This window comes from Astatotilapia calliptera, chromosome 7, assembly GCF_900246225.1.
Source record: "Astatotilapia calliptera chromosome 7, fAstCal1.2, whole genome shotgun sequence".
Lineage (NCBI taxonomy): Eukaryota > Metazoa > Chordata > Actinopteri > Cichliformes > Cichlidae > Astatotilapia > Astatotilapia calliptera.
This window is the reverse complement of record NC_039308.1, coordinates 56,046,634-56,052,743: the sequence shown is the minus strand read 5'-3', so window position 1 is coordinate 56,052,743 and position 6,110 is coordinate 56,046,634.

Genomic DNA, 6,110 nt, shown 5'->3' with positions numbered 1-6,110 from the left:
TTAGATTCATGAGAGAGCTCACTGGGGTTTCTGGGGTTTTGGGTGTTAGGTACCATGTGATGCATATCTCTGCAATTCTGCCATGTTAGATGTTAGGTAAACAGTGTGGCAGCTGTGTGGTCATCCTTTAATTTATACAACTGGACAGCAGTGTGACACTGGGGTGAGGTGGGTGGGGGTATTTCAGGTTGGTAAAGAATCACCCAGGCAGTCATGAAATCTGCATGTGCACAGACCCAGACTTCCTGCATGTGGCCGCGACTCAGTGGCCATGGGGAGGATCCTGCAACATCTCTCTGCTGTTGTTACACAACAGCTGGAAATGATAGGAGTGTCAGTGAACAACATATGGCTATCTCCAGTGACAAGATGAAAACCAAAGTGTATGTCCTTTAAATGCAAAGCCCTGGATGCGTGTGATTTAAAGATTTAAATGATAGTTTGCAGTACCACCGTACTGTCAGAACATAATGGAGCTGTCGTGGCTTCAGCTTCTCCCATTCCCCCCACTCATGAGCTGTGAGTGGCAGACCAGCTAACCGGGCTTGACACGGCAGAATCAGCCTGAGTTGAGAGGGAGCAGCCGTGGGAGCAATGTCTGCCTGCCACATTGGAGACCATCAGCAAGACGTGTCAGCCTCCATTCCAGCTCAAGTCCAAAGTCGTGTCGTATTGTACGGCAATCCAGCAACAGATAAACCTAAATGGTAAATGGCCTGTATTTGTATAGCGCTTTACTAGTCCCTAAGGACCCCAAAGCACTTTACACATCCAGTCATCCACCCACACATTCACACACTGGTGATGGCAAGCTACAATGTAGCCACAGCCACCCTGGGGCACACTGACAGAGGCTGCCGGTCACTGGCGCCACCGGGCCTCTGACCACCAGTAGGCAACGGGTGAAGTGTCTTGCCCAAGGACACAACGAGCAAGACTGTCCAAGCCGGGGCTCGAGCTGGCAGCCTTCTGATTACCAGGCGAACTCCCAACTCTTGAGCCACGATCGCCCCTATGCAATCATACCTAACAATCAAACAACAGAAAACATACACACGGACGATGCTTGCACTGTTGTTGCCATTCATGGAAATTAGCATTAAAGTATTTAACCATTTAAGAGGTCACTCAAGAGATATTTAAGTAATCCAAGAACTCCCAAAAGTTTCCTCTTTTTAGTTCAAGTACCACTTTCATGTAACCGGAAAGTACCCACTAATGCTCTCAAATAAGCTTTTTTGCGATGCTTTATATAATCATCCACTAACTGTCATCATAACCATAAATCAAATAAACTGTGAGGTTTTGGAAGACCATCAGCAATCTCTTTGATCTTTGACCCACTGGTGGGGAATGACACAGCACATCTGGATCAAATTGAATTTAATAGGAATTTAATAAATTAGCAGCTGCCGGCCTGAGAGTGTTGTAAATCTATTGTAAAACTGCAAGCCTGTTTGTATTTCTGTTAATAATTAATCTGAAATATGCTTTATCATTAACGTCTTATAATTTTATTTTGCCAGTTGTGCAAATGACAGTTAGTTTCTTTGACATATAGGGAAGGACTGTTGCACTCTGGGAAGAAAGTGCACTTGCCTTTCTTGAAGAGGGCCTCTGCTTTACGTCCCAGTATCACCGCATTGCAGATTTCCCCACTACATCTTTCTCTTTTTATTTAATTCCTCTGTTCAGCTAATCCAGATTATTTAACAAAACATCATGCTTTAAAGGGATTTAAGATGTCTGTTTGTATGTTTGCTTACTCACTTTCAATCAAATAGGCTATGACTGCCACAACAGCCAACTTGTTTGTTCCTACATGACAATGAGCATGAGGGGGGCTGGATAAAATCCAGAAAGCTGTTTCTAAAAACGGAAGGAGTAATTAGTAAATGTCATTTGAGAGGAGTATGGCGAATTAGAAGCCTGGTGGATCATGTAATTAGGACTGGAGCCTTTTCATAGGCGGCTCAGGGAAGGACGAGGACACCACAGCAGCATCCTCTGCTGACAGCACTGTGAGCTGTTGCAGAAAACACCATTTGACACACACAAATACACTCTCTCTCTGTTTCTCACACACACACACACACACACACACACACACACGGACACACATTTCTGCATGCAGACACAGATCACAATGTCAAGCAAGGCTGACAGTGATACATGACCGTTGCTCTCTTTACATGTGACATCTGTCACATGTGAAAAATAGTGTGCAGTGTACAAAACATAGAGTTTGATGTTTTAAGAACGACTTAATTTCCTGTAAGCTTCAGATTTTACATGACAATTTAAAATGAATGTGTTTTATTGTTTTAATAGTCCTCCTGCAGTACAGGAAGCCTATAAACATATTACTATATCATTAAAAAAAAAAAAAAAAAAAAAAAAAAAAAAAATATATATATATATATATATATATATATATATATATATATATATATATATATATATATATATATATATATATATATATATATATATATATATTACTATAATATCTGAAGTAATAATAATAATAATAATAATAATATAATTTATAGGTACACGTGGAACATAAATCAATTAATGTTCATATTTTCATGTCTAAAACCAAAAAAAAGGCCGGGTTTTCATTTCAGGTGTCAGTTTGGCCCTTTCCAAAAGCAATTTTGAGAATTCACTTGTCTTTAAAATAATTTGTAAAATAAAGTATAATAATAATTTGATGGTTTTTGATTCTCATATATGAGTATATGATACTTTTGCATGACTTATAGATATCTACCTCGTTTGGTACAACAAGGTACAACAAATCCTTATTATTGCAAATATCTACTCAGCCAATCGCATGGCATGCTTTTAGTAATGTACGCACGGCAAAAGTATTTCGCACACTGGTGATGTTCTCTTCTGGGATTTTCCCCACACAACCATCTGTAGGGTTTACAGAGAATGAAAGAAAATATCTATTGAGCAGCAGTTCTCTGATTGAAAATGTTGAAAGTCCTGACTGCTTCAAGCTCTCAGGAAGGCAACAGTAACTCAGAAAACCAGCCAGGTGTCACTCCTGTCAGCTAAGAACAGGGAAATTGGGTGGTGTGGTTGGTATGGTTCATGCTGGCGGCAGTGTAATAGTGAGAGGAATAGTTCTAACTGAGCATTGTTTAAACACCACAGCATATAATATCATTGCTAACCACATCAATCCCTCTGTGACTACAGTTTCACCCTATTAACAGCAAAGACCTGGAGGACATCTTAGGTCAACTGAACTCCTCCTCTTGCTGTTTAGATGTCCTGCCAACAAGTTTTTTCAAAAAGGTCTCAAAGACTTTAGAGTCAGACCTGTTACAGATCGTCAACTTTTCTTTAATATCAGGTGTGTTTCCAGAATCACTAAAAACTGCTGTAATCAAACCTATACTGAAAAAGGACAATCTTGACAAGACACAAATGAACAACTACAGGCCGATCTCAAATCTCCCATTTTTAAGTAAGATCATTGAAAAAGCAGTTTCTCAACAGCTCAGTTACTTCTTAAAACAGAATAACTGCTACGATGCCTTCCAGTCAGGTTTTAGACAGAACCACAGCACTGAAACCGCTCTGACCAAAGTGTTTAATGACATATGTCTGAATACAGACAGTGGAAAAATGTCAGTCTTAGTTCTACTGGATCTCAGTGCAGCATTTGATACAGTTGACCACAACATATTACTCAAACGACTAGAGAACTGGGCAGGTCTTTCAGGAACTGTACTAAACTGGTTCAAAACATACTTAGAAAACAGGAAATACTTTGTATCAATAGGTAACTTCACATCTGAGCAGACAATCATCACATGTGGAGTTCCCCAAGGTTCCATCTTGGGACCCCCTCTGTTTAACATTTACATGCTCCCACTGGCACAGATTATAAAGAACAACAAAATAAACTATCACAGCTATGCAGATGACACACAAATATATATCACAATGTCACCAGGAGACCGAGGCCCTGTACAGGCTCTTGGTAAATGCATTGAGGAAATTAATGACTGGTTGTGCCACAATTTTCTCCAACTAAACAAAAACAAAACTGAAGTAATAGTCTTTGGTGCCAAAGAAAAACGATTACAGGTCACCAGAGAACTTCAATCTATACATCTAAAAACCACAAACCAGGCGAGAAATTTGGGTGTAGTGATGGATGCAGACCTAAACTTAGAAAAACACATTAAGACAATAACAAAATCAGCTTACTATCACCTCAAGAATATTTCAAGGATAAAAGATCTGATGTCTCAACAGGACCTGGAAAAACTAGTCCATGCATTCATCTTTAGTAGGCTTGATTACTGTAACAGCATCTTTACAGGTCTACCTAAAAAATCAGTCAGACAACTACAGCTCATCCAGAACTCTGCTGCTCGAGTCCTCACTAAGACCAAAAAAGTGGACCACATCAGTCCAGCTCTGAGGTCTTTACACTGGCTGCCTGTCCGTCAGAGCATAGACTTTAAAGTTCTGATGCTGGCCTATAAAGCTCTGAATGGTTTAGGACCAAAATACATCAGTGACCTCCTGACCCAGTATGAACCTTCCAGATCCCTCAGGTCATCTGGATCCGGTCTTTTATCAGTTCCCAGAGTCAGAACCAGACACGGAGAAGCTGCATTCAGCTTCTATGCTCCTTATATCTGGAACAAACTCCCAGAAAGCCTCAGATCAGCTGAAACACTCAGTTTATTTAAATCCAGGTTGAAGACTCACCTGTTCTCAGCTGCATTTGAATAAAGCACCAAATCCACACTTTAAGCTTAAATTTCAAAACTTACACTAACTACTGATCTTATCTATTTCTGATTTTATCTGTTTTGATTTTATATACTGTTTTGTTTGTTTGTTAAGCTTAAATTTCAAAACTTACATTAACTACTGATTTTATCTACTGTTCTGATTTTAACTGGTTTGTTTGTTTGTTTGTTTGTTTGTTTGTTTGTTTGTTTGTTTGTTAAGTGGGTTTAGAGCTCTGGGTAGCTCCCCAACTGGGTCTAGACTGGGTCTAGAGAGTATTTTAAATTCAGGGAATTTAAAATAGAAAGTAGCTCGTCCACAGAAGGACTGGTAGCTCCCCTTACGATAAGGGTTCAGATCGCGCGAACAGGTGTGGGATTAGAGCTCTGGGTAGCTCCCCAACTGGGTCTAGACTGGGTCTAGAGAGTATTTTAAATTCAGGGAATTTAAAATAGAAAGTAGCTCGTCCACAGAAGGACTGGTAGCTCCCCTTACGATAAGGGTTCAGATCGCGCGAACAGGTGTGGGATTAGAGCTCTGGGTAGCTCCCCAACTGGGTCTAGACTGGGTCTAGAGAGTATTTTAAATTCAGGGAATTTAAAATAGAAAGTAGCTCGTCCACAGAAGGACTGGTAGCTCCCCTTACGATAAGGGTTCAGATCGCGCGAACAGGTGTGGGATTAGAGCTCTGGGTAGCTCCCCGACTGGGTCTAGAGAGTATTTTAAATTCAGGGAATTTAAAATAGAAAGTAGCTCGTCCACAGAAGGACTGGTAGCTCCCCTTACGATAAGGGTTCAGATCGCGCGAACAGGTGTGAAATCTGTGTGTTTAATTAGTTTGTTTGTTTGCTTGTTTTAATCAATTTTAAATCATGCTTTTTATTTGTTTTTGTTTCTAATGTCTCTGTAAAGCACTTTGAATCACCTTGTTGTTGAATTGTGCTATACAAATAAATTTGCCTTGCCTTGCCTTGCCTTGCCTTGCCTTGCCTTACATGTGTCATCTTCATCTGCCTGCTTCAGAATAAGGAATGATGTCACAAAGCTGAAATCATCTCAAACTGGTTTCTTGAACATGACAGTGAGGTCACTGTACTCAAATGGCCTCCACAGTCACCAGATATCAATCCAATAGAGCACCTTTGGGACGTGGAGCTGACAAATCTGCAGCAGCCGTGTGATGTTATCATGTTGATATGGTCCAAAAGCTCTGAAGATTTCCAGCACTTTGTTGAAAAATTAAGCCATTCCTGAAGGCAAAAGACAGTCCAACCCAATACTAACAATCTGCACCTAATAAATTGGCGAATACGTGTACATTTACTATGAAACTGCTTTTTGAA